We start from the raw sequence: 10,583 nt of genomic DNA on the forward strand, positions 1-10,583 counted from the left end.
TCGCTCGCTCACAACTTTAATGCCAGTAGCTCACAAAGTAGAATGTTTGCTCATAAGACTCCACAGCTTAGAGGGAACATTACTGCTGTGACGCCGTCTTTCTCTATGCTTGTTTGAATGTTGTTTGGAGAAGATTCTTTTAAAGCAGTGCGGAGGTGCAGTGACAGTGGAGCCGCCCCAAAAGGACGATAAACATACGTGGACGTGCAGAAGTATGCTAGCACTGTTGAGCTGTGAAAACGGCACCAAATGTAGACAGCTTTTTTGAAGACGGAGTCAAAAGGCTGGGACACTGGTGGGAGAGACAAATGCAGATTCCGCCAGAGTCTCCTGTTGGGTCTCCCTCTTTTCCTGCTGCCTTCAGCTTTTCAGAGCATTATTGTCTTTTCCAGCGAGTCTTATCTTCTCGTAATGTGACCACTGTACAGTAGCCTCAGTTATTTTAGCTTCTAAGAAGAGTTCAGGCTTGATTTAATCTAGAACCCATTGTTTTGTCTTTTTGGCGGTTCAGGTAAAAATGTCCTCCAACCACGTTTCAAAGGAATCAACTTCCTGTCAGCTTTCACACCCATATCATATGAACTTGTTCAACCAGCAGTACGTCCTTACACTGACGAATCTTGTCTAGCTCCGTCATGGATGGCCTTCCCAGTCTCCATTTCCTGATTTCTTGGTTGCAGTCTCCCTTTTGGTTGCCATTGGAGCCAAGGAGTAGCGTCTCGAACAATTTCTATTTCTTCATCGCCAACCTTTAAATCGTGTAATTTCCCAGTAAGGTTCCTTGAAAGCTACTCGAATCAACTCTAGGGGGAGCTGTTCATCGTTTCCCAGCCGAAGAGCCAGCGCCGTCCAAAGACTTCTCCGTGGTCATGTGGCTGGCATGACTAAACGCTGAGGTGCACGGAACGCTGTCACCTTCCCACCGAAGCGGTTCCTATTTATCTACTTGCAGTTTCTTGCTTTCGAACTGCTCGGCTGGCAAGAGCTGGGGCCAGAGACGGAAGCTCACTCTGTCATGCGGCACTCGGGTCTCAAACTGTCAAACTACAGACCTTCCGGTCTGCAGCTCAGTGTCTTAACCTCCGAGCCACCGCGGCCCCTAATTTCCCAGTAGTCGTTACTTGTCTCCTTGGTGTTCAGCGATAGTTCTGCTTTGGCACTTTCAGCTTTAACATTCATCAGTAGTCATTTCAAGTCGTCACTGTTTTCTGCCAGGAACGTGGCGTCATCTGCATATCTCGAACTGTTAATATTCCTTCCACCAGTTTTCACTCCACCTCCATCTAAATCTAATCCAGCTTTCCTTACGATATGTTCGGCAGGCAGATTGAGGAGAGAGGGAGATGAAACACATCCTTGCCCGACACCGAATTTTAAAATACTGAAGCAGAAAAACTCCAAGGCAGTGATTATTAATGGGAGCAATGTGGGGCAATCGATAAACCTTGGGAGGCATTTGGGATTTTAGACAGCCCCTTCTCCCCACCTGCATTGGCTTCCGGTGGACAGAAGAGAAGAATTATTTTACACAGCTTACCTCGTCTAGAGGATAAAACCCCGGATTCCTCCTCTGTGCCCTTACGAAAATGGCATACAACAAACAGGAATCCAGCCGAATATTCGACAGTTCACTGACGGCCATTAGACACAGGGATCTCGTCAAATGTACGCCTGAGAATGACGCGTCAAGTGCTTAGGTCATAAATATACCTAAATGACGCTATCTTGTCCTAAGCACTGGTTTTATGTACTAATATTTATTTATTTATTTTACTTACAGCTCGTGTGGGGCTCATTTGGTGATAATATCGCATAGCTAGTGGGCGGGAGCGGATTAAGAGGTTCATAACAGCTGCTCTGGATGACAGCCACGACAACAGATTCCCTCCCACACACGAGGAACACTGAGTTCCTCCGGACATTTGAGGCGGGAAGACATTCGGCCGCACGATGGTGTCTTGGCCTACATCACGCCCTTTTCTGGCTCTTTCCCACAGGACAGTTGGGCTTGTACAGCTACTGGCTTACAGCAAGAGGCCAAGACTTCGGAAGCGGAGCTGCATTTATTTAACACCCTACCTTCCTAGTGTAGAGGCGGGCAGCGGCAAACTGCCACTGAACTCTAAAGCAGGGATGTCGAATTAATTTGTTATTGAGGGCCGGGTCTGATAAATGAGACCTTGTTGGGCTAGGCCATGTGTGTCATAAGATGTACTGCCAGGTAGCAGAGAGATAAACTTTATAAAAGAGACAAACACAAAGATTTTTTTTTTAACTTAAACTAGAAACATGCTTAAAACATTAGCTCTGTAAGCTGCAAACCTACTTTTGTTTGATTGACATTCACCACAGAAATCTCAGGCTCAGAGTTCTGAGTCTAGGATCCAGGTTAAAACATGAAACGGCTGAGTGACTGAGAGAGTCTGGCGAAGCAAGTTATGATGCAGCAGCAGAACTGGAAGCAGGAGATGGCCAGTTCCACTGTGGGCCTGACGGAAGCCTTCTGTGGGCCTAATCCGACCCCCGGGCCACATGTTTGACACCCCTGCTCTAAAGGGTCGCCATAAGATAGCTGCAACTTGATCGCACTTTACACCGTCCCCATCTTTCTACTGTAGAAGTTGGTTAGGTGTCAATATGCCAGTTTTAACCCTGATGGACAGGGTTGCCAACTTGAGGTTGGGAAATTCCTGGAGATCTGGGGATAGAGGACGTGGTATAATGCCACAGGAGACCACCCTCCAAAGCAGCCATTTTCTGTAGTTTGGAGATCGGTTGTAGATCTGGGAGATCCACAGCCCCCCATTTTAGGGCTTCTCTCCTGCTGACAACGTTGTTTCCTTGCCAGTACTGAGTGGGAAGAGGGGAAGTGACTAGAGATGTGAAGGCCCGGAAAAAACCTGGAAAAATCTGGGGGGAAAACGTTTTTTTCCTTAAGCCCTTTAGTTTTTTTCCAAAAAATTGGAAAAATTGAAAAAAGAAAAAAAAATGATTATGGAATAAAATATTTTAAGACAAGGTGTTCAAATATTTTCCAAATAATTTCTCAAGATGCATTTCTTCCTTTAGGAGGTGCGATTGTCAGAAGAAAATTAAAAAGTTTCAGTTTTGTTTTTGCATGTGGGTGGGTATTCTGTTTGAAATAATTGTTTGGATACACTATATTTTTAATATGCTAGTTGTGATAATTTCATGCCAAGTAAAAATGTCCATAGTCATATTTTATGTTCCTAAAGTAACAGAATGACTTTCAATCTAGAAAAGGCAAAAGAAATGCTAATGTAGCATTTTTTTCAATTTTTCCGAAAATTTCCGTTTTCCCCCCCAAAAAACCGGAAAAAAACGGTTTTCCCGAGCTTCAAAATTTCCGGAAATTTTACATCTCTACAAGTGACATCAGATGCATCGTTATGTCACTTCCACGTTTTACTCGCCAAAGCGGTTATACCTGGAAGTCACACAGCATAGCTCTGGAAACTGACGCAAAACATATGGTTTTACCTAAAGCTACGCTGGTTCCCTTCACTACCCAAAGGAGTCTCGGGGTGGCTTACAATCGCCTTTCCCTCCCCCTCCCCACAACAGACACCCTCTGAGGCCGGTGGGGCTGAGAGAGCTCTCTCGTGGACTGCTCTCGAGAGAAAAGCTCTGAGAGAACTTGCAACTGACCCAAGGTCACACCAGCAGCTGCCTGTGGAGGAGTGGGGAATCAAACCCGGTTCTCCCAGATCAGAGTCCTAACCACTACACCAAACTGGCTCAAACCTGCCCTTCCCAGAGCTTAGTCCGAAGCTCTAACCCCTACACCACAATGGCTCTTATATGAGTCAATCCGATAGGCCTTCTCGCTGGGCTCTTTTTGTAGCAGGTACTCCCTTGCATATTAGGCCACACACCCCCAATGTAGCCAATCCTCCCAGAGCTTACAGAGCTCTTCTTACAGGAGCTACTGTATGCTCTTGGAGGATTGGCTACATTAGGGGTGTGTCTAGACTTGGAAGCTGTTTGAGAAAAGGAGGGTGTTAGTCAGCTAATGTTTAGCCTGTGGAGCCCTCAAATTATCTTCCTTCTAAAGTCCATATTTAAATGTGTCGCATTGAGACTCTCTACGTTTGGCAAGAAGGCGAGTCCTTGTGAACCTTGTATTCCCTGGCATAGCTCCACTGTGGGAAACAGAATGAAATAGCTATCTGGGTAGCGCAGGATCGGACCTTCTGTGCTCAGAAGGACCGTGCCACCTGGCTACCAAAAACCGAAAATGGGACTGTCTAGGCCAGGGGTCCCCAACCTTGTTGAGCTGGTAGGCACCCCTCTGGATTTTTGAGAGGGGTGGTGGTGGTGAGTGCCACTCCAGAATGGTGATTACATTGGAGGAGTCAAAACCCAAAGTGGCTGCCTCTAGAGGCGGAGCCAGATGGAAGACCTCTCTCTTCACGCCTCCCGGGAAGCAGGAGATCCTGGGGGGGGGGGGGGGGGAACTGCGCACTGACTTAGGAACTCCTCATCTTCCATTTGTACGAGGGAAGCCAATAACAAGGGCAAGGCCTCATCCACTTTTTGGAACGCTCAGTGGGGAGCCCTGACCAGGCCTTGAAATCTTGTAATGACAGATTTTCCTAAACCTGAGCTGCAAGCTATAGCATCTGGCAACTTGAGTTTAGCGAAGTCCAGGCCCTCAACTATGGCGGAGCTTTTGGGGGCTCTGCACCCTTTCTTAAAGGCACAGCCCCACAAGAATTTCTCCTGTAAATGCTTTTTCCAATCATTTTTTAAAAAGGCATGCACTCCTTTAAGCAGAGTGCGGTGCTGTAGCTGACTAATCTATTTATTTTATTTTTATTTATTTTTGGATTCATATCTTGCCCTCCCCAAAGGCTCAGGGTGGCTCACAAAGAGGCATAAATGCCAAGGTTAAAACAATAAATGCCAAGGTTAAAACAATAATTCCTGCCCTGAGCAAGGGGGTTGGAGTAGGTGACCTCTAGGATCCCTTCTAACTCTGTGTCAAGAAACTGGTCACCCTGAAGAGAATTTTTCTGCCTAAGTGTTAGCTTTCTTGACTATCGAAGTCATCACCCCCACCTGCCGGCTTGTTCTCAGAATTGTTGCTTAGGCTGGCAGAAGTGATTAACTTGCATCAGCTGAGAACAGTCATCTCAAGTGGTCGACAGCTTGCAATTTAGAGCTCTATCCTGGTCACAGCTTTCTATTGGCTCAATGGCTTTTCCCTCTGCACTGAGAACTTCAGCCCCATCAGAAAAAAAAACCCTGCCCCACAAGCCACAAAATCCTGGCTGTGGGCCAGGCGAAGGCATTGGGGGGGGCGGTCTTGTAAACCTTGAAGCTCTTCTTATGTTCTTCAAAAGGAAAGAATACATTAACACACAAAGCTGCCTTGTACTGAATCAGACCACTGGTCCATTATGATCACTATGGTCGACTCATACCTTCTGCATGCCAAGCAGACGCTCTACAACTGAGCCATAGCCCCCTTCCTGGAGATAACATGAACTTAATGACACCATTTTTAGGATTCCCCCTCCTCCTCATGAATAAAGGAGCTGACTAGGACAGACGCCTTGCAGTGTTCCCCCTAAGCTGAGTGAGTGTGAGCCAGCTCCCAGTTTTTTAGCCTCCGGCTCACACATTTTCCTCTTTGCTCAGGAAGGACGGCTCCAGAGCAAACCAACTGATGCAGTAACCAAAAACCACTCGCTCACAACTGTAATGTCAGTCACTCACAACGTAGAATTTCTGCTCACACGACTCCACAGCATAGAGGGAGCACTGGGGACTTGTAACTTTTCGGACTTCCAGCAAAGGTTTCGAGACCGAAAACATTCGGAGTCATAGTGGAACGGAGTAAACAATCATTCACGATGACGTGAAACTTCCCCCGTCTGCTGACAAAAGACCAGGAGGCGAAGAGCAGAAATGCAATCCTCCCTCACCTATTCTGCGACCCGATATTTGAACATCTACCTGCTGGCACGGCTTTTATGTGCCCTGCCTAGACTTGAAGCCCGTGTGCTGCACCCGCCCTTCCCTTTGTGTGTTCCAACTTGAATTCTGAGTAACCCTAGATCAGCCCCAGGGCATATCTGGTTTTTGTTTTTTTTTAACACACAGCCTATATAAACAGCCAGATCTCCCTTTCGAAGTGGCAAAATACAAAATACAAACTCCCCACCCCCACCCCTCCTAACAGTTCTAAAACCACACTGTTAAAACACGTTTTGTGGGAAATGTAGGCTGGAAACAGGGCCTAAGTAGACGGGGATGGCGCTTCAACTTCATAAGTACCTTTCTGTGAATGTTTGGAAGACAGGGAAGCACCCATAAGAACATAAGAGACGCCAATGTTGGATCAGGCCAAAGGCCCATCCAGTCTAACACTCTGTGTCACGCAGTGGCCAGAAATACCAGGTGCCATCAGGAGGTCCACCAGTGGGGCCGGGACATTAGAAGCCCTCCCACTGTTGCCCCCCCCCAAGCACCAAGAAGACAGAGCATCACTTGCCCCAGAGCCCCTATCTATACCTTGTGGCTAATAGCTACTGATGGACCTCTGCTCCATATGCCCATCTAATTCCCTTTTGAAGCCGTCCATGCTTGTAGCCGCCACCGCTTCCTGTGGCAGTGAATTCCATGTGTGAATCACTCTTTGGGTGAAGAAGGACTTCCTTTTATCCGTTCTAACCCGACCTCTCAGCAATTTCATTGAGTGCCCACGAGTTCTTGTATTGTGAGAAAGGGAGAAAAGTACCTCTTTCTCTACCTGCTCTTTCCCATGCATAATCTTGTAAACCTCAATCATGTTTAACCCCCAGGTTAAAAGGGGAGGGGATCACCCTCAATTTAAATGACTCCCCTTAAGAGAGCCCCATTTGGGTCCTGGGGAAATGCGATTAGCTATCCCCTCATGAGCCCATGTTAGAAAGAAGTCACTCACAGCCACTTTGGCGCAAAAGCAAAACCCAAGGCTGAGAACTCAAGGTACTTAAATACCGCTTCCTCCCCACTCACCCCTTATTAGGTTGTGCTCATCCAACTCAAAACGCTTGCATGCCAATTTGCCCTGTTTTGGTTGGTCCTAACAACCACAGAAACATCCTTGGACAGCGCTGGCTCTTCAGCTTGGAAACGGAGATGAGCACCGCCCCCTAGAGTTGGATTTGACTAGCTTTCGAGCAAGGGAAACCCTTTACCTTTAATAAAGAGATATTGCCTTGACTTGCATGGCCCAGGCTAGCCTCATCTTGCCAGTTCTCAGAACCTAAGCAGGGTTGGTCCTGGTTAGTACTTTAAAGAGATCTTGACTTGCGTGGTCCAGGCTACCTCAATCCCACCAAATCTCAGAAGCTCAGCAGGGTCAGCCTTGGTTAGTACTTGGACGGGAGATCCACAAGGAAGCCCAAGGTTGCTACGCAGAGGCAGGCAATGGCAAACCACCTTTGAACATCTCTTGCCTTGACTTGGATGGCCCAGGCTAGCTTCTCAAGTCACGGGGACCAAATCCAAAGGGTCTTGAATGGAACAACCCCCTCCCCAACAATGAACTTCAGGTTATCCCCTACCACACGACTGCCTATCTAAGAGCTGAGAACATCCCAAGCAGGTGTGTTTGCCCTTGCTCATTTACACACACTTCCTAATGTCTCCCTATGCTCAGATACCCCCTTCTCTCTTTGGCCATGTGAGCAAAGCTTCTCCTTTCTTTGAAAATTGAAACTAAGATCTCCACCTCGAAGCAAGGAGGTGACCTGGTCCTCACCCTGTCCCCTCGTGGCTGCCATTTTGTGGTGCCATTTCCTCAGTGTACATCAAAATTCCTGGCTGCTGGTTCAGATCTGCTTACGGCACTGGACGTTTTTCCGAACCATCCTCTAGAACATCTCCTGAGCCACATTTTCCTGAAAAATCCATGTCACGATGCTGAGCTATGCCTCTGACCACTACTCTTTTTTCAATATACATCAAAATTCCTGACTGCTAGTTCAGATCTGTTTACGGCACTGGACATTTTCCCGAACCATCCTCTAGAACATTTCCCGAGATGTATTTTCCTGAAAAATCCATGTCACGATGCTTAGCTATGCCTCTGACCACTACTCTTTTTTCAATATACATCAAAACTCCTGACTGCTAGTTCAGATCTGTTTACGGCACTGGACATTTTCCCGAACCATCCTCTAGAACATTTCCCGAGACGCATTTTTCTGAAAAAAACCCGTCACGAGGCTTAGCTATGCCTCTGACCGAACGCCCCACCCAAATTAATAATCAGCGCCGAATGACGAACCAAAGTCTCGTTGACAACGGCGACACGTTAGAAGCACCATACAAAAGCATGTCTCGAGTATAATTTACTAGCCACTTACCTTCAAAACTGACAAAAACAGAGAAAAGAAGCTGCCCTGATTTATAAAGAACAGAAACCTTTCAACTTGGGAACGAGTTAAGCGACGCGCTCGTACGATATTTGCCCTGATTTGGTTAAATCCCTCTCTCCCGGCAGACTGCTGGTTATTAAACCGAAATCGGCTGCATTTTGCTTTCAAGACCCAAAGCGCGAGAACAGGCGTCACGCTTCCATTTCCCAGGGCCACGCTTCCGTCTCGGAAAAGAGCAAACTGACATACTGACAGAACAGCACAGCAGGGGATCCACGTGGTGAAGCTCCTGCTCACAAATACCGCTGGGCTGGTTATTGCCGCTGCAGAGCCCATTGATAATATTTCACAGGAAAAAAGCTGCCCGAGTAAAGAGAGAGAGAGCAAGCTGATGTTGTCGTCGCAAGCCAACCAGATGCCAAACAATGCATTCAAGATTTGCTGGGCTCCCAGGTGAATGAGATCGGGAACCAGGTGAAGAACAGAGTGGCTTATCGAAATAAGACATCCACTTGTCCCGGAGAAGGATCACCTCTGGAGCAACTGCAGAAAAGGCCGGAACGAAACCGACATTGTAAACATAACTATCGACGGAACGACTCCTGAAATGCATCGAGGATTGTCGATATCGAAGTTCAAACCAGAACCAGTTAAGTGATTTGCGATTAAATGGATGCGAGGGTTTGGATCCTGCCGAAACTCTCTACTGACCGAACGGTTTGTGTTGGCCGAGTGTGACTTTTCTGCTTCTTCCTGCCCAAAATGCACCCTGAAAGAGGGGTCTGTCCGTCCCCCGGAATACCATGGGAGGGGAGTCAGAGTTCTCCTCTGTGTGTGTGTGGGGGGGGGAACAGCACACCACCTTGTGTGCACAAAAACGATTAAGAGGATTGACCCCAAGATATATATAAAGGTAAAGGTCTCCCTTGCTCCTTGACCCCAAGATATATATACCCCTATGTAAAACAGGAATATTTGTGGTCTAAAGGTCCCTAAATGACAGCAATTCTCTATCTCTCAAGGTTTTCATACACCTAAAAATAACGACCTGGCGGCATGTGAGATAAGTGTATCAATGGCCACAAGCCATGGTGACTGAGGAGAACCTCCACATTCAGAGGCACTAAGGAGAACCTCCACACTGAGGAGAACCTCCACATTCAGAGGAGAACCTCCACATTAGAGGCACTAAGCCTCTGAATCCCAGAGCCAGGAGGCAAAACCGGGGGGAGGCCTCAGCCTCTCTGCCCAGCTGTTGGCCCTCCAAAGGAGGAACTAGTTGGCCACTGTGTGAGACAGGATGCTGGACTAGATGGACCACTGCTCTGACCCAGCAGGACTCTTATGTTCTTACGAAGGCCTCGGCCTCTCTGCCCTCTTGTAGGTTCTGCAGAGTAATTGGATGACCACTGCGTGAGACAGGATACTGGACGATGGACCACTGGTTTGATCCAGCAGAGCTCTTATGTTATTATGAAGGCCTCGGCCTCTCTGTCCTGCTGTTGGCCCTTCAGAGGAATTGGTTGGCCACCGTGGGAGACAGGATGCTGGACTAGATGGACTATTGGTCTGATCCAGCAGGGCTTTTCTGATGTTCTAATGAAGGCCTCGGCCTCTCTGCCCTGTTGTTGGCCCCCCAGAGGAACTGGTTGGCCGCTTTGGGAGACAGGATGCCGGACCAGATGGACTACTGGTCTGGTCCAGCAGGGCTCTTCTGATGTTCTTATGAGATTAAAAAAACCCCAAATCCTGGAAAGTTATGGTAAGATATGCAGAAAGGGTCTCTGATTTGCTTTCCTAAGGTAGGCAAATACACTTCAGTGTTAACAAACAAAACAACAGGATACAGAATTCTGCTAAGCTGTTACAAGTGCACGCTGAAGTCAGGACATGTGGGAGGAGCAGTATAATCACGCTGCCACCAGTGTTCCCTCTAAGCTGAGTTAGTGTGAGCTAGCTCACCATTTTTTAGCTTCCAGCTCACACATTTTTGTCTTAGCTCAGTAAGGATGGTTCCAGAGCAAACTAACCTATGCAGTAGCCAAACTGCTTGCTCACAACTTTAATGCCAGTAGCTCACAAAGTAGGATTTTTGCTCGTAAGACTCCACAGCTTAGATGGAACATTGGCTGCCACCCATGCACAGTCGGCAACCTGTGAGCATGGAGCGTGTGCATGTAGGTTGCCTCC

The 10,583-nt window shown here is 47.5% G+C and overlaps 1 protein-coding gene across 1 annotated transcript in view; it reads right to left on the minus strand.

Annotated features, from left to right (window-relative positions):
• The window catches only part of SPRED2 (sprouty-related, EVH1 domain containing 2), a 128,171-nt gene that overhangs the window by 91,495 nt on the left and 26,093 nt on the right, over positions 1-10,583 (minus strand). The window lies entirely within an intron of this gene.

This window comes from Gekko japonicus, unplaced genomic scaffold, assembly GCF_001447785.1.
Source record: "Gekko japonicus isolate JY-2015 unplaced genomic scaffold, Gekko_japonicus_V1.1 scaffold2501, whole genome shotgun sequence".
In the NCBI taxonomy this organism is placed as follows: domain Eukaryota; kingdom Metazoa; phylum Chordata; class Lepidosauria; order Squamata; family Gekkonidae; genus Gekko; species Gekko japonicus.